Consider the following 15,983-nt stretch of genomic DNA (forward strand, 5'->3'; position numbering starts at 1 on the left):
CGGACTGTGTTCATTGGGTACCCATTCTTTTCGAATACGCTGTATAGGCGATTTTCTTCTGCTCTTCGGACTTCAAACCAGCATCTATAGGAAAACAACACATACGGGCCAAATACTGAACTACAGGAGCAACCATCCCAACACCCACAAACAAAGCTGCATTAGAACATTATTCCAACGAGCCACCACACACTGCAGCACAGAGGAACTACGAAGAGCAGAAAAATTCACCTATACAGCGTATTCAAAAAGAATGGGTAACGAATGAACACAGTCCGCCGATTTCTCAGCAACAAACCCAAACAAACAGACAAAACGGGCTCAGAAACCATAACCACTTTCCCCTACATCAAAGACATTTCCGAAATGACTGCCAGACTACTCGGACCTCTTGGCATCAGGGTAGCCCACAAATCCACCAACACACTAAAACAGCAGCTAATGAACTTAAAAGACCCTATACAGACAACAAGCAAAACAAACGTCATCTACAAAATACCTTGCAAGAACTGTGACAAACACACATTGGACAAACAGGCAGAAAGCTAGCCACCAGGATACATGAACATCAACTAGCCACAAAACGACATGACCCACTGTCACTCATATCCTTACATCCAGATGAGGAAAGACACCACTTTGATTGGGACAACACATCCATCCTAGGACAAGCCAAACAGAGACATGCACGAGAATTCCTAGAAGCATGGCATTCCAACCGGAAATCCATAAACAAACACATTGGCTCCAAATCAATCTACCATCCTCTGAGAAAAAGAACAGGAAATGGCATCACCAACCCAAGGAAACCTAAATAGATAAATAGAAAGTGGGACATAACACCAGCGCTTTGTCAGAGGCTCACTGATGACGTTACCTGGAATGGTGACGAAACATCTGAAAACTAACCTTCCAGCTCAGCGAGCAAACTCACGTCCAGGCATTAAGATGGACAAGTCCCCAGGTAAAGATGGGATCTATCCCAGGTTATTTAGGGAATCAAGAGAGGAAATAGCCGGTGCCTTAACAGATACCTTTGCAGCATCCTTAGACACTGGTGAGGTCCTGGAGGACTGGAGACTTGCTAATGTTGTCCCCTTGTTTAAGAAGGGTAGCAGGGATAATCCAGGTAATTATCAACTGGTAAGCCTGACATCAGCGGTAGGGAAGCTACTGGAGAAGATACTGAGGGATACGATCTATTCCCATTTGGAAGAAAGTGGGCCGATCAGTGATTGAAACATGGTTTTGTGCAGGGAAGGTCATGTCTTACCAACTTAATAGAATTCTTTGGGACGTGACAAAGTTGATTGATGAGGGAAAGGCTGTAGATGTCATATACATGGACTTCAGTAAGGCACTTGATAAGGTTGCCCATGGCAGGCTGATGGAGAAAATGAAGTCACATGGGGTCCAGGGTGCGCTCGCTGGATGGATGAAAAAAATTGGCTCGGCAACAGGAGACAGAGAGTAGCAATGGAAGGGGGTTTCTCAAATTGGAGACCTGTGACCAGTGGTGTTCCACAGAGATCTGTGCTGGGACCCTGTTGTTTGTGATATACGTAAATGATTTGGAGGAAGGTATAGGTGGTCTGAATAGCAAGTTTGCAGATGACATGCAGATTGGTGGAGTAGCAGATAGTGAAGGGGACTGTCAGAGATTACAGCAAAATATAGATATGTTGGAGAGTTGGGCCGATAAATGGCAGATGGAGTTCAATCCAGAAAATGCGAGGTGATGCATTTTGGAAGATCAAATTCAAGAACAAACTATACAGTAAATGGAAAAGCCCTGGGGAAAATTGATGTACACAGAGAGATCTGGGTGTTCAGGTCCATTGTTCCCTGAAGGTGGCAACGCAGATCAATAGAGTGGTCAAGAAGGCATATGGCATGCTTTCCTTCATCAGACGGGGTATTGAGTACAAGAATTGTCAAGTCATGTTGCAGTTGTATAGGACTTTGGTTCAGCCACGTTTAGAGTACTGCATGCAGCTCTGGTTGCCATGTTACCAAAAGGATGTGGATGCTTTGGAAAGGGTGCAGAGGAGGTTCACGAGGATGTTGCCATGCATGGAGGGTGCTAGCTATGAAGAGAAGTTGAATAAATTCAGATTATTTTCATTAAAAAGACAGAGATTGAGGGGGTGACCTGATTGAGGTCTACAAAGTCATGAGGTGTATAGACAAGGTGGATAGCAAGAAGCTTTTTCCCAGATAAGCATATGGACATACATGGAATAGTGTAGGCTAGATGGGCTTGAGATCGGTATGACAGGTCAGCACAACATCGAGGGCCAAAGGGCCTGTACTGTGCTGTAATTTTCTACGTTCAGAGTAGGGGACACAATTACTAGGGGTCATGAGTTCAAAGTGAGAGGAGGAAAGTTTAGGGGAGATATGCGTGAAAAGTTCTTTATGCAGAGGGTGGTGGGCGCTTGGAACGCGTTGCCAGTGGAAGTGGTAGACGCTGACACGATATTGTCTTTTAAGATATATCGGGACAGGTACATGGATGGACAGGGAGCCAAGGGATACAGACCCTTAGAAAATAGATGATAGATTTAGACAGAGGATCTCAATCGGCACAGGCTTGGAGGGCCAAAGGGCCTGTTCCTGTGCTGACAGAGGGTAGCAATGGAAGGGTATGTTTCTGAATGGATAGCTGTGACTAGTGGCATTCCTCAGGGATCAGTATTGGGACTTTTGCTATTTGTAATCTATATACATGATTTGGAGGAGAATGTAACTGGTCTGATTAGTATGTTTGCGGATGACACAAAGATTGGTGGAATTGCAGATAGCGATGAGGACCATCAAAGCATACAGCTGGATATAAATCATCTGGTGACTTGGGCAGAGAAATGGCAGATGGAGTTTAATCCAGAAAAATGGGAGGTAATGAATTTTGTAAGGTCTAATCCAGATGGAAAATATACAGTAAATGGCAGAACTCTTAAGAATGCTGATAGGCAGAGGGATCTGAGTGTCCAGGTACACAGGTCACTGAAGGTAGTAATGCAGGTGGAGAACGTAGTCAACAAGGCATATGGCATGCTTGCCTTCATCGGCCAGGACATTGAGTTTAAAATTGGCAGGTAATGTTGCAGCTTTGTAGAACCTTATTTAGACCACATTTGGAATATTGTGTTCAATTCTAGTCACCACATTACCAGAAGGATGTGGTGGCTTTAGAGAGGGTACAGAAAAGATTTACCAGGATGTTGCCTGGTGTGGAGGGCATTAGCTGCGAGGAGAGTTTAGGTTGTTCTCGATGGAACAATGGAGATTGAGAGGGACCTGACAGATGTCAACAAGATTATACAGGGCATGGACAGAGTGGACAGTCAGAGCTTTTTTCCCAGGGTATAAGAGTCAGTTACTAGGGGCCATGGATTTAAGGCATGAGGGCCAAGATTTAAAGGTGATGTACAAGGCAAGTTTTTTGCACAGAGGGTTCCTGGAACTCACTGCTGGGGGAAGTAGTGGAAGAGATACAATAGTGACTTTTAAAGGGAGTCTTGATAAATACATGAATAGGATGGGAATAGAGGGATACAGTCCCTGGAAGTGTAGGGGGTTTTAATGGTGACAGGCAGCATGTCAATGCAGGCTTGGAGGGCCAAAGGGCCTGCTCCTGTGCTGTAATTTTCTTTGTTCTTTGTTTTTGTTCTTTATTAAATGGTCACCCAGTTCTAGTGTGGCTAAGGAGCTGGTGCAGGGGACAGAGTTTCAGGTTCTTGGATCATTGGGACCTCTTCAGGGGCAGGGATGTACAAGAGGGATCGGTTGCACGTAAACTGGAGGAGAACCAATATCCTTTCAGGAAGGTTCACTAGTGATACTCGGGAGGGTTTAAAAGAGAATGGCAGGGGCTGGGAACCAGAGCAGCAGGGGGTCAACAGGTGGAGGGAAAGGTAGACATTAAGTCCAGTAAATCAAAAGGGAGAAACTGGCAGAAATAAATAAATGAGTGTGATAGTACTAATGGACTAAAGAGTGTCTATTTCAACACAAGGAGAATTATAGATAAGGCAAATGACCTAGAGCCTGGATACATACAAGGGACAATGATATTGTGGCCTTCACAGAGACTTAGTTGAGACAGGGACAGGACTGGCTGCTCAACATTCCAGGGTTTCATTGTTTTAGATGAGACAGAAGGGAAGGTAAAAGAGGTGAAACAGTTGCATTACTAATCAGGGAGAATGTTATATCTGCTCTCAGAGAGGACAAGGCTAGAGGGGTCATCCACTGAGGCAACATGGGTACAGCTCAAAAAATAAGGTGGATGCAAACACTCTGACAGAATTCTCCTGTCGGCCATCTAACAGCCACTGAGACATTAAGGAACAAATATGTAGGTAGCTTATGGAAACAGAGTTGTCATCATGGGTGACTTTAACTTCCCCAATACTAACTGAGACTCCCTTAGAGCAAGAGGCTTAGATGGGACAGAATTTATTAAGTGCATCCAAGAGGGTTTGTTGTAAAAGTATGTGGATAGTCCAACCAGAGGAGGGGTCATTCTGGACCCTGTATTGGCAATGAGACTGGCCAGGTGACTGGACTTTCAGTAGGACAGCATTTTGCTAACAGTGATCACAACTCCTCAAGTTTTAAGAGAGCTATGAACAAGGCTAAGTCAGGACCTTGCAGCAAGGGGGAGGGAAATTGGGGGAGGGAAAATTATGTCAGTATTAGGCAGGAGTTAGCGAGTGTTAATTGGAAGGAACAGTTATCAGGCAAGTCTACGTTTGACATGTGGGAACTGTTTAAAGACCTGCTGGATGAGCATTCAAGACTGGCGTGTTCCAGTGAGGAGGAAGGGCAAGGATGGCAAGTTAAGAGATCCTTGGATAATGAGGGAGGTTGTGAATTTAGTCAAAAGGGAAAAAGAAGAATATGTAAGGGTTAGGAAGCTAAAATCGGACAGGGCCCATGAGGAAAACAAGGAAAGCAGGAAAGTACTCAACCAGGGAAATCGGAAAGCAAACAGGGACCATGAAGTAAGCTTGACAATACAGTTAAAGAAAATCCCAAGGGATTCTACAGATATATTAAATACAAGAGGATAACTAGAGAGTAGGTAGGACCACACAAGGATAATGGAGGGAACTTGTGTTTGGAGGCAGAGAATGTGGGTAAGATCCTAAATGAATACTTTGCATCTGTATTCATCCAGGAGAAGGATATGAAGGATGGTGAGATTTGTGTGGAGCATGCTAATATACTGAGGCATTTTGAGATGAAGAAAAAAGTGGTGTTGGATCTCTTGAAGAGCACTACGGTGGATAAGTCCCCAGTGCCCAATGGTATCTACCCCAAGGTACTGAGAGAGTCAAGAGAGGAGATCTCTGGGGCCTTGACCAAGATCTTTGTATCCTCACTAACCACTCAAGAGGTCCCAAAGGACTGGTGAGTTGCTAATGTTGTTCCTCTGTTCAAGAAGGGAAATAGGGATAATCCAGGAAACTATAGACTGGTGAGTGTCAAATCGGTGGTTGGGAATCTATTGGACAGAATTCTTAAGGATAGAATTTACATACATTTGGAAAAGCATGGCCTAATTATGGGCAGTCAGCATGTCCTTGTGCAGGGCAGGTCATGTCTTACTAATTTGATTGAATTTTTCAAGGAGGTGATGACTGGTAGTGTGGCCAAGTGGTCTAAGGCATTGGATTAAGGTTCCAATCTCTGAGGGGGCGTGGCTTCAAATTTGAGACTAGGGCCCGCGGGCACAGCCTTAGAATTAGAGGGGGTAAATTTAGAACAGAAATGAGGAGACATTTCTTCAGCCAGAGAGTGGTAGGCCTGTGGAATTCATTGCCAAGGAGCGCAGTGGAGGCCGGGTCGTTAAATGTCTTCAAGGCAGAGATGGACAAATTCTTGATCTCACAAGGAATTAAGGGCTACGAGGAGAGTGCGGGTAAGTGGAGTTGAAATGCCCATCAGCCACAATTAAATGGCAAAGTGCACTTGACGGGCTGAATGGCCTTACTTCCACTCCTGTGTCTTATGGTTTTATGGGAATGATCAATAAGGGTTAGGATTGGGGAGGTTGTTTACATGGATTTTAGTAATGCTTTCAACAAGGTCCCTCATTGTAGGCTCATCCAGAAGATTAAGATGCATGAGGTCCATGGTGACTTGGCCATGTGGATTCAGAATTGGCTTGCCAATAGAAGACAGGAGGTTGTAGTGGAAGGGTATTTTTGAGGCCAGAGATCCATGACTGGTGGTGTTCCATCAGGATGTGTACTTTGCTGTTTGTGATATATGTAAATGACTTAGATGAAAATGTAGATGTGTGGGTTACTAAGTTTACAGATGATACAAAGATTGATGGAGTTGTGGATAGCGTAAAAGGTTGTCAAAGGGTACAGCAGGATATTGATCAGTTGCAGATATGGTCAGGGATATAGCAGATTGAGTTTAATCTGGGTACATGTGAGGTGCTGCACTTTGGGAAATCAGATGTTAAGGAAAAGTACACAGTTAATGATGGGGGCCTGAACAGCTCTGCTGTACAGGAGGATCTTGGAGTTCAAGTCCATTGCTCCCTGAAAGTAGCCAAGTAGACAGGGTGGTAGAGAAGGTTTATAGCATGCTTGTGATAATGGGAACTGCAGATGCTGGAGAATCCAAGGTAATAAAATGTGAGGCTGGATGAACACAGCAGGCCCAGCAGCATCTCAGGAGATGCTGCTGGGCCTGCTGTGTTCATCCAGCCTCACATTTTATTATCTTATAGCATGCTTGCCCTGGTTTGGGGAACTGAGTATAAGAGTCAGGATGTCATGCTGGAGCTTTCTAAGACTTTGGTTGGGCCACACTAACAGTATTGTGTTCAATTTTGGTCGCCATGTTGCAGGAAGGATGTGGAGACTTTGGAGAGGGTGCAAAAGAGGTTTACAGTTCCCATTATCACTTTACCAGAATGCTGCCTGGATTAGAGGATATGAACTATAAGGAGAGGCTAGAAAAAACTCAGGTTATTTTCTCTTGAGCAGTGAAGGCTGAGGGGAGATATGATAGAAGTCTATAAAATTATGAATAGATAGGGTCGACAGTCAGAATCTTTTTTTCCAAGAGTTAAAATGTTTAATACTAGGGGGCATGCATTTAAAGTTAGGGGGAAAACTACAAAGGAGACATGAGGTGCACGTTTTTTATACACAGTGAAGTAGGAGTCTGCAAAGCACTGCCAGGGATGGTGGTGGATGCAAATGCGATAAGGGCTTTAAAGGACTTCTAGGTAAGCACATAAATGTGTAAGGAATGGAGGGATCTGGACCAAAGGCAGGCAGAAGGGATTAGTTTAATTTGGCATCATGGTCCACACAACTTTGTGGGCTGAAGGGCCCATTTCTGTGCTGTACTGTTTTCTGTACTATGTTAATGGCGGTTGATACCAGCACTGCCATTTCAGTGACTGCAGAACTACCCTTTAACAAAATTCAGTCTGAACTCCAACCATTAAGTTTGCGCAAGATCTCAGCTGGACTGAGAACTCATACCAGAGAACCTTTACATATTAATGGTGCAATTTTAGCTTGAGTCTCCTATGAAAAGCAGCTGGTTCAGTTACCATTGATTACAGTAAAAGGCTGGGGTCCAAACTTGATAGGGCAAAATTGGTTGAAAAAGATTCACCTAGACTGCCTCAACATTTTTCAATTAGAAAATGACTGCCTGAGCGAAGTCCTAATAAAACACCCAGATGTTTTTCCCCAGAAGGTCTAGGAGCAATCAAAGGAGCTAGTGCCACCTTCCACATTGACCAGGAAGCAATTCCATGACTATGCAAGGCCCACCCATTGCCATTTGCCTGATGGGAAAAAGTAGAAGAAGAAATCAGAAGGCTGGAAAGCAAAGGAATCATCAAACCAGTACAAAGATATTAAAAATTGACAATGCTGGAGTCAGAGGTAACACAGTGTGGAGCTGGAGGAACACAACAGGCCAGGCAGCATCAGAGGAGCAGGAAAGTTGATGTTTTGGGTCAGGATCCTTCCTTAGAAAAAGAGTCTGAAGAAGGATCCTGATCTGAAACGTCAACTTTCCTGCTCCTCTGATGCTGCCTGGCCTTCTGTGCTCCTGCAGCTCCGCACTGTGTTACATCAAACCAGTACAGTTTGCAGAATGGCTAGGGGGGAGGCAATGGACTAGTGTTATTATTTCTGGACTGCTAATCCAGAGACCCAGGTAATTTTCTTGGATTCAAATCCCACCATGACAGTTCATGGAATTTGGATTCAATAAATTTCTGGAATTAAGGGTCTAATGATGACCATGAATCCATTGCTGATTGTCAGGAAAATCCCATCTGGTTCACTAAAGCCCTTTAGGGAACGAAACTGCCATCCTTACCTGGTCTGTTGTACATGTGACTCCAGACCCACAGCAATGCGGTTGACCCTGAACTGCCCTGTGGGCAATTAGGGATGGGCAATAAATGCTGCCTGGCCAGCAACACTATCACCCCATAAATGAATAAAGAAAAATAAATGGGCAGCACCAGTTGTACAGATTGTGAAACCCGATGGGTCATTTTGCCTTTGTGGGGATTTTAAACAAACGGTAAAACCATTTTTTTGCAGCTGGATAAATACCCAATCCCTCACATATAGGTTTATATGTAAAACTAGCCACAGAGTCTGTCCTTCACAAAGATGGACAAGAGCCATGAGTACTTGCAACTCCAGTTAAATCAGAATTCCCAAAATATCCTACAATTAATACCCAAAAGGGTTTGTACCAATATACAACATTGGCATTTGGGCTATCGTCCACCTGTGTAACTTTTCAGCAGATGATGGAGAACATTTTACAAGGTTGATCTTAGGTTGTCACTTATCTAGACAATGTGCTAATAACAAAGACCAATAAGGAGCACTTAGAAGACTTGGCCACAGATATTTCTCCCGGGGGGGGGCATACACCTCCGAAAGAAAATTGTGTGTTCCAGATCCCCAAGTGACCAGGTTACACCCGTTGGAAGACAAAGTGAGAACAATCAAAGGTGCCACTGCTTCCATGTCTGTACTGAGCTCAGGTCATTCCTTGGACTGGCGAGTTATTGTGGAGACTTCATACATAACCTGGCCTCCATCCTGGCACCTGTGTGTCAACTCCTGAAAAAGGGTCAGCCTTAGAAATTGTCACGTAGCCAAACCATTGCTTTCAAGGAAGTGAAATAACAGCTATCATCGTCTAAGGTGTTGGCAAATTATAATCCCAAGCAAGATCTGGTACTGAGTTGCAATGCCTCCCCGCATTGGACCCTATGAGCTCAAAGGTGGCCAAATGGAGAGGAACTCCCAACAGTACATGCATGTAGATTTTGGCTAATGGAGAGCCTAAATATGCTCAGATAGAGAAAGGTGGTTTGGTGGTCATGTTTAAAAAAGTCAAAGTTCCACCAATACCTTTACAGACATAAATTTGTAATAACAGACCAGAACGCTCCACCGCCCCGCTGGGTGTAGTTAAAGAGAACAAGGTAATGCTACCAATAGCTGCAATCTGAATCCGGCAGTGGGCTCTCATACCAAGTGTGAACAATTACAAGTTGGAACACCACCTAGGAGGCCAAGCAGCAAATGCAGATGCATTGAGATCAGAGATAATGGGAACTGCAGATGCTGGAGAGTCAAAGATAACAAAGTGTGAAGCTGGATGAACACAGCAGGCCAAGCAGCATCTCAGGAGCACAAAAGCTGACATTTCAGGCCTAGGCCCTTCATCAGAGAGGGGGATGGGGAGAGGGTTCTGAAATAAAGAGGAAGAGAGGAGGAGGCTGATCGAAGATAGGTGGAGAGGAGATAGACAAGCTAAAGGGGCAGGGATGGAGCCTGTAGAGGAGAGTATAGGTGGGAAGGGGATAGGTCAGTCCGGGGAGGACAGACAGGTCAAGGAGGCGGGACGAGGTTAGTAGGTGGGAAATGGAGGTGCGGCTTGAGGTGGGAGGAGGGGATAAGTGAGAGGAAGAACAGATTAGGGAGGCAGAGACGAGCTGGGCTGGTTTTGGGATGCAGTCGGGGAAGGGGAGATTTTGAAGCTTGTGAAGTCCACATTGATACCATTGGGCTGCAGGGTTCCCAAGCACATCTGCCAATGTGGTATACTGTATGCACTGTGGCTTCCTCTACATTGGGGAAACCAAGCGGACGCTTGGGGACTGCTTTGCAGAACACCTCCACTCGGTTCACAATAAACAACTGCACCTCCCAGTCGTGAACCATTTTAACACCCCCACCCATTCCTTAGACAACATGTCCATCCTGGGCCTCCTGCAGTGCCACAACGATGCCACCCGATGGTTGCAGGAACAGCAACTCATTTTCCACTTGGGAACCCTGCAGCCCAATGGTATCAATGTGGACTTCACAAGCTTCAAGATCTCCCCTTCCCCCACTGCATCCCAAAACTAGCCCAGCATGTCCCCATCTCCCCCAACCTGTTCTTCTTCTGATATCCCCTCCTCCCACCTCAAGCCACACCTCCATTTCCCACCTCCTAACCTCATCCCACCTCCTTGACCTGTCCGTCCGTTCAGAGTGTAGACCTCCCCGTCTACACTCTCCTCTCCACCTATCTTCTCCTCTATCCATGGTCCGCCTCTCCCTATTTATTTCAGAACCCTCTCCCCATCCCCCTCTCTCTGATGAGGATCTTGGCCCAAAACATCAGCTTTTGTGCTCCTGAGATGCTGCTTGGCCTACTGTGTTCGTACAGCTTCAGTTATCTTGGATTCTCCAGCATCTGCGGTTCCCATTATCTCTGTATCCAAACAGCCAAGTTGCCCTGTATCCCATGACTCCTTACTTTCTGAATGAGCCTACCATGGGGAACCTTGTCAAATGCTTTACTAAAATCAATGTACACCACACCCACTGGTCTACCTTCATCGATGTGTTTTGTCACATTCTCAAAGAACTCAATAAGGTTTGTCAGTCATGACCTGCCCCTCACAAAGCCATGCTATTTCCTAATCAAACTGTGTTTTTCCAAATAATCATAAATACTATCTCTCAGAATCCTCTCCAATAATTTGCCCACCACAGAAATAAAGACTGACTGGTCTGTAATTCCCAGGATTATCCCTGTTCCCTTTCTTGAACAAGGGAATGACATTTGCCACCCTCCAATCATCTGGTACTTCTCCAGTGGACAGTGAGAATGCAAAGACCATCGCCAAAGACCCAACAATCTCTTCCCTCACTTCCCATAGTAAACTTGGGCATATTCAATTCAGCCCAGGAGATTTACCTATCCTCAAGTTTTACACAATTTCTAGCACATCCTCCTTCCTAACATGCTTCACGCTTTCCTCACAAACATCAAGCTCCCACTCACAGGTGAATACTGAAGCAAAGCATTCATTACAGGCCTCCCTTGACTCCTTGCAAAATCGTGCACCAAAGTGGTCTGTACTGTTTTATGTATTTTTTAAAAATTCTGAGTCTGATATTACCTCTTTCACTAACACCTTAAGACTAAGATTCACAAATGATGAAGGGTCTAGGCCCAAAATGTCAGCTTTTGTGCTCCTGAGATGCTGCTTGGCCTGCTGTGTTCATCCAGCTCCACACTTTGTTATCTAAGATTCAGAAAGCTTGTGTTTTTGAGTAAACCTGTTGGACTATAACCTGCTGTTGTATGATCTCTGACCTGGAACTGGTGATCCTGGCTGGACAGAAATGTCTATTCCTCAACTACAATATTGCCACTCACACTTATATTTTTCTCCCCACTTTCGAATGGCTCTTTGTATGACAGTGCTTTGTTCAACTTGCTTGCATCCTCCCTACAGCCCCCACTCTCATCTACACAGGGAACAAGAGCCTCTTAACCTGTAGGACATCAACATGAGCTGAGGTTCCTGCAGCACTACCTCTTGGAAGCCCATCTGTCTCATTCATTGTCACACCCTTCTGTCCCTGATTGAATTTGTAGTAGCTAATCTAAATGGTGTGACTGTCTCCCAAAGCACGGCATCCCCTCGCTGATGTGATGCAATGTTCAGAGCTCAAACTGGAGTTCCTCAAGCAACTAATTCTTCCTGCAGATCTGGTCACAATGATCCGCAATGGGGTCCACAAGCTCTAGAGATCCAAGCATACAGGCCTGCAGTTCCCTGAAAGTGGCAACACAAGTAGATAAACTAGTCAAGCAAGCATTTGGCATGTTTGCCCTCATCCATTGGGCACAGATGACAAAAATTAGCAAATCATTTTGCAGCTGTAAAATCTTTAGTTCAGCAATATTTGGACTATTGCATGCCATTCTAGTTGCCACACTACTAAATGGAAGTGGAGGCCTTGGGGAATGTACAGAAAAGGTTTACCAGTATTCTGCCTAGTCTAGAGGATACTGGTTATGAGGAGAGATTGGACAAACTTGGCTTGTTTTCACATGAATATCAGAGGCTGAGTAGTAACCTGACAGTATACAAAGTTATGAAAGGTGTGCATTGAATGGGTGAAAATGAAGGGGTCATAGTTTTAAGGTAAAGGTAAGCACCTGGAATATGCTACCAGAGGAAACGGTGGAAGCAGATACAATAGTGGTGTTTAGACCCATCTTGGCAGATATATGAACAGACATGAGATCCAGGAGTATAGGCTACATTGAAACAAAAGATTTTTTAAGTCTATAAAGGCATCATCTTTAGGCACAGGCTCAGTGAACTAAAGGGCCTGTTTCTATACTGTTAAGAACCAAAAGAACTTCAGATGCTGTAAATTTCAGGAACAAAAACAAAGTTACTGGAAAAGCTCAGCATATTTGGCAGCAGGTGCGAAGAAAACAGTTAACATTTTGGGTCCAGTGGTCCTTCCTCAGAACTGCAGTTTTTTGTTCACCCACATCATTTATATATAATAAGCAAATTCACGGCCAGACAATGTTTTATTTAATGTAATAACAGAACATTTAGAAATCTTTTATAGTAAAGCAGATTCAGCATTGCTTCATGGAAGGGAATCATGCCTAACAAATGTATTTATTCTTCAAGGTGGTAACACAGGATGAGACACAAGTTTTGGATGAATTTTATTCCCCTCATGATATAGTTGACCAGCCTTTATTGCCCATCCATTGTTACCCTTCCAAAATAATGGTGAGCTACACACTGAGTTAAAAAGCTGTAGAGCTGGATGAACACAGCAGACCAAGCAGCATCAGAGCAGGAAAGCTGACATTTTGGTTCTGGACCCTTCTTCAACCATTGCAGTCTGTGTGCTGTAGGTGCACCCACAGCTGCATTAGGGAAGGAATTCTAAGATTTCAGAATTCCAGATGTTTGATGAAACCCCACTTAGTGAGAAAAGGACCCATGGTGCTGAAAGTAATTTATCAACACAAAAAACTGGCTAACTTTGGTATTTTGGAGAGGTAAATTAGGGCAAAATGTATGCACTTAAAAAGCAAGGTCCTGGGGAGTACTGTTGGACATAGACCTTGGACTGTAGGTTCATAGTTCCTTGAAAGTTAAGTCACAGGTAAATAAGATAGTGAAAAAAGGATTTGGTATGCTTGCCTGTTCTGGTCAGTGCTTGGAGTATCATGTTCTAAGTGTACAGGACATTGCACACAATAACCAAACTGACGAGCCAGTCTCCCCCTACAGGATAGACATTGTCAAACCAGAAAGGCTTTGGATGTGATTGATTAGAATATTGCCAGGATTCGAGTTTTTGCATAGAAGGGAGGGGTTGAATAGTCCCAGTCTATTTTCCCTGGAGTGGCACAGGCTGAGGGTGAGGGGTGACTTTATACAGATCCACAGCAATGTGGTTGACTCAGTGATAATGGAAACTGCAGATGCTGGAGAATCCAAGATAATAAAATGTGAGGCTGGATGAACACAGCAGGCCAAGCAGCATCTCAGGAGCACAAAAGCTGACGTTTCGGGCCTAGACCCTTCATCAGAGAGGGGGATGGGGTGAGGGTTCTGGAATAAATAGGGAGAGAGGGGGAGGCGGTCCGAAAATGGAGAAAAGAAGATAGGTGGAGAGAGTATAGGTGGGGAGGTAGGGAGGGGATAGGTCAGTCCAGGGAAGACGGACAGGTTAAGGAGGTGGGATGAGGTTAGTAGGTAGAAGATGGGGGTGCGGCTTGGGGTGGGAGGAAGGGATGGGTGAGAGGAAGAACAGGTTAGGGAGGCAGAGATAGGTTGGTTGCGAACCGAGCGGAGGTGTTCTGCAAAGCAGTCCCCAAGCCTCCGCTTGGTTTCCCCAATGTAGAATAAGCCACACCGGGTACAGTGGATGCAGTATACCACATTGACAGATGTGCAGGTGAACCTCTGCTTAATGTGGAATGTCATCTTGGGGCCTGGGATAGGGGTGAGGGAGGTGGTGTGGGGGCAACAAACAACTGCACCTCCCAGTCGCAAACCATTTCCACTCCCCCTCCCATTCTTGAGATGACATGTCCATCATGGGGCTCCTGCAGTGCCACAATGATGCCACCCGAAGGTTGCAGGAACAGCAACTCATATTCCGCTTGGGAACCCTGCAGCCTAATGGTATCAACGTGGACTTCAACAGCTTCTAAATCTCCCCTTCCCCCACCGCATCCCATATCCAGCTCAGTTCGTCCCCTCCCCCCACTGCACCACACAACCAGCCCAGCTCTTCCCCTCCACCCACTGCATCCCAAAACCAGTCCGACCCATCTCTGCCTCCCTAACCTCTTCTTCCTCTCACCCATCCCTTCCTCCCACCCCAAGCCGCATCCCCATCTCCTACCTACTAACCTCATCCCACCTCCTTGACCTGTCCATCTTCCCTGGACTGACCTATCTCCTCTCTACCTCCCCACCTATACTCTCTCCACCTATCTTTTCTCTCCATCTTCGGTCCGCCTCCCCCTCTCTCCCTTGTTATTCCAGAACCCTCACCCCATACCCCTCTCTGATGAAGGGTCTAGGCCTGAAACGTCAGCTTTTGTGCTCCTGAGATGCTGCTTGGCCTGCTGTGTTCATCCAGCCTCACATTTTATTATCTTGGTTGACTCAGTGCTGCTTAATGAGCAATTAATACTGGCCTAGCTAGTGGCACTCACACCCTGCAAATTAAGTTTTTAAAAGTTGACAGGAAAATAAAATCAAGGATGATCAAATCAGCCAGTATCTCGTTGAATGAAGCAGTTGATGGCCTGAATGCCCTACTTTATACCTTATAGATGAAAAAAATCCAACAGTTCTGGTCGACATGGTTACCATGTAGGATTAGGAAAAAAGATTCTGCATACAGAATTTGAGCAGCTAAGACATATTCTTGTAAAAACCTCAACAGGTGAAAATCTCAGCTGTTACCTGAGTGATGAATAAATTGGCAGAATACACTGGATTCTGTGTATTCAGAATCTAAATGACTGACATGGGAGAAATGGGAACTCAAAAATAAAAAACTGTGGATGCTGAAAATCAAAAACAAAAGCTGCTGGAAAAGCTCAGGTTTGCTAGAATCTGTGGAGAGAAATCAGAGGTAACATTTCGAGTTGAGGGACCCTTCCTCAGTCTTCAAAGGGAGATCAATCAGCTAATGGAGCAGGCAAAACTGTGGCATGAAGTAAAAGCATTAAGTTAGAAAATATGAAGTTGTCCACTTTCAGCAAAAACAATAGAAAAGCTTGGTATCATTTAAATGAAGAATCTACAGAACTGAGCCAAGGATGATCTGTGCACTTGCATTTAGTTTTACAAAAACAATAATGAAATAAAAACAATTTTCAGAAAAGACACTGCTTTCTTTTCACAGATGCTGTCAGAAATGCTGAGTTAATATGTTGGTCTAGCAATCCTCCTTCAGAAACTTCTGCCAGACCTGCTGAGTTTTTCCAGCAATTTCAGTTCTTGTTTCTGGTGTTTCTTGTAAAGGGCAATGGAGTAAGACAGTCAGTCAGTCTTGGCTACTTCAAGAAGATTTTGATGATCTTAGGTAGGGAAATGCTTACAAATGGAAGCACTT

This window comes from Stegostoma tigrinum, chromosome 15 (genome assembly GCF_030684315.1).
Source record: "Stegostoma tigrinum isolate sSteTig4 chromosome 15, sSteTig4.hap1, whole genome shotgun sequence".
Lineage (NCBI taxonomy): Eukaryota > Metazoa > Chordata > Chondrichthyes > Orectolobiformes > Stegostomatidae > Stegostoma > Stegostoma tigrinum.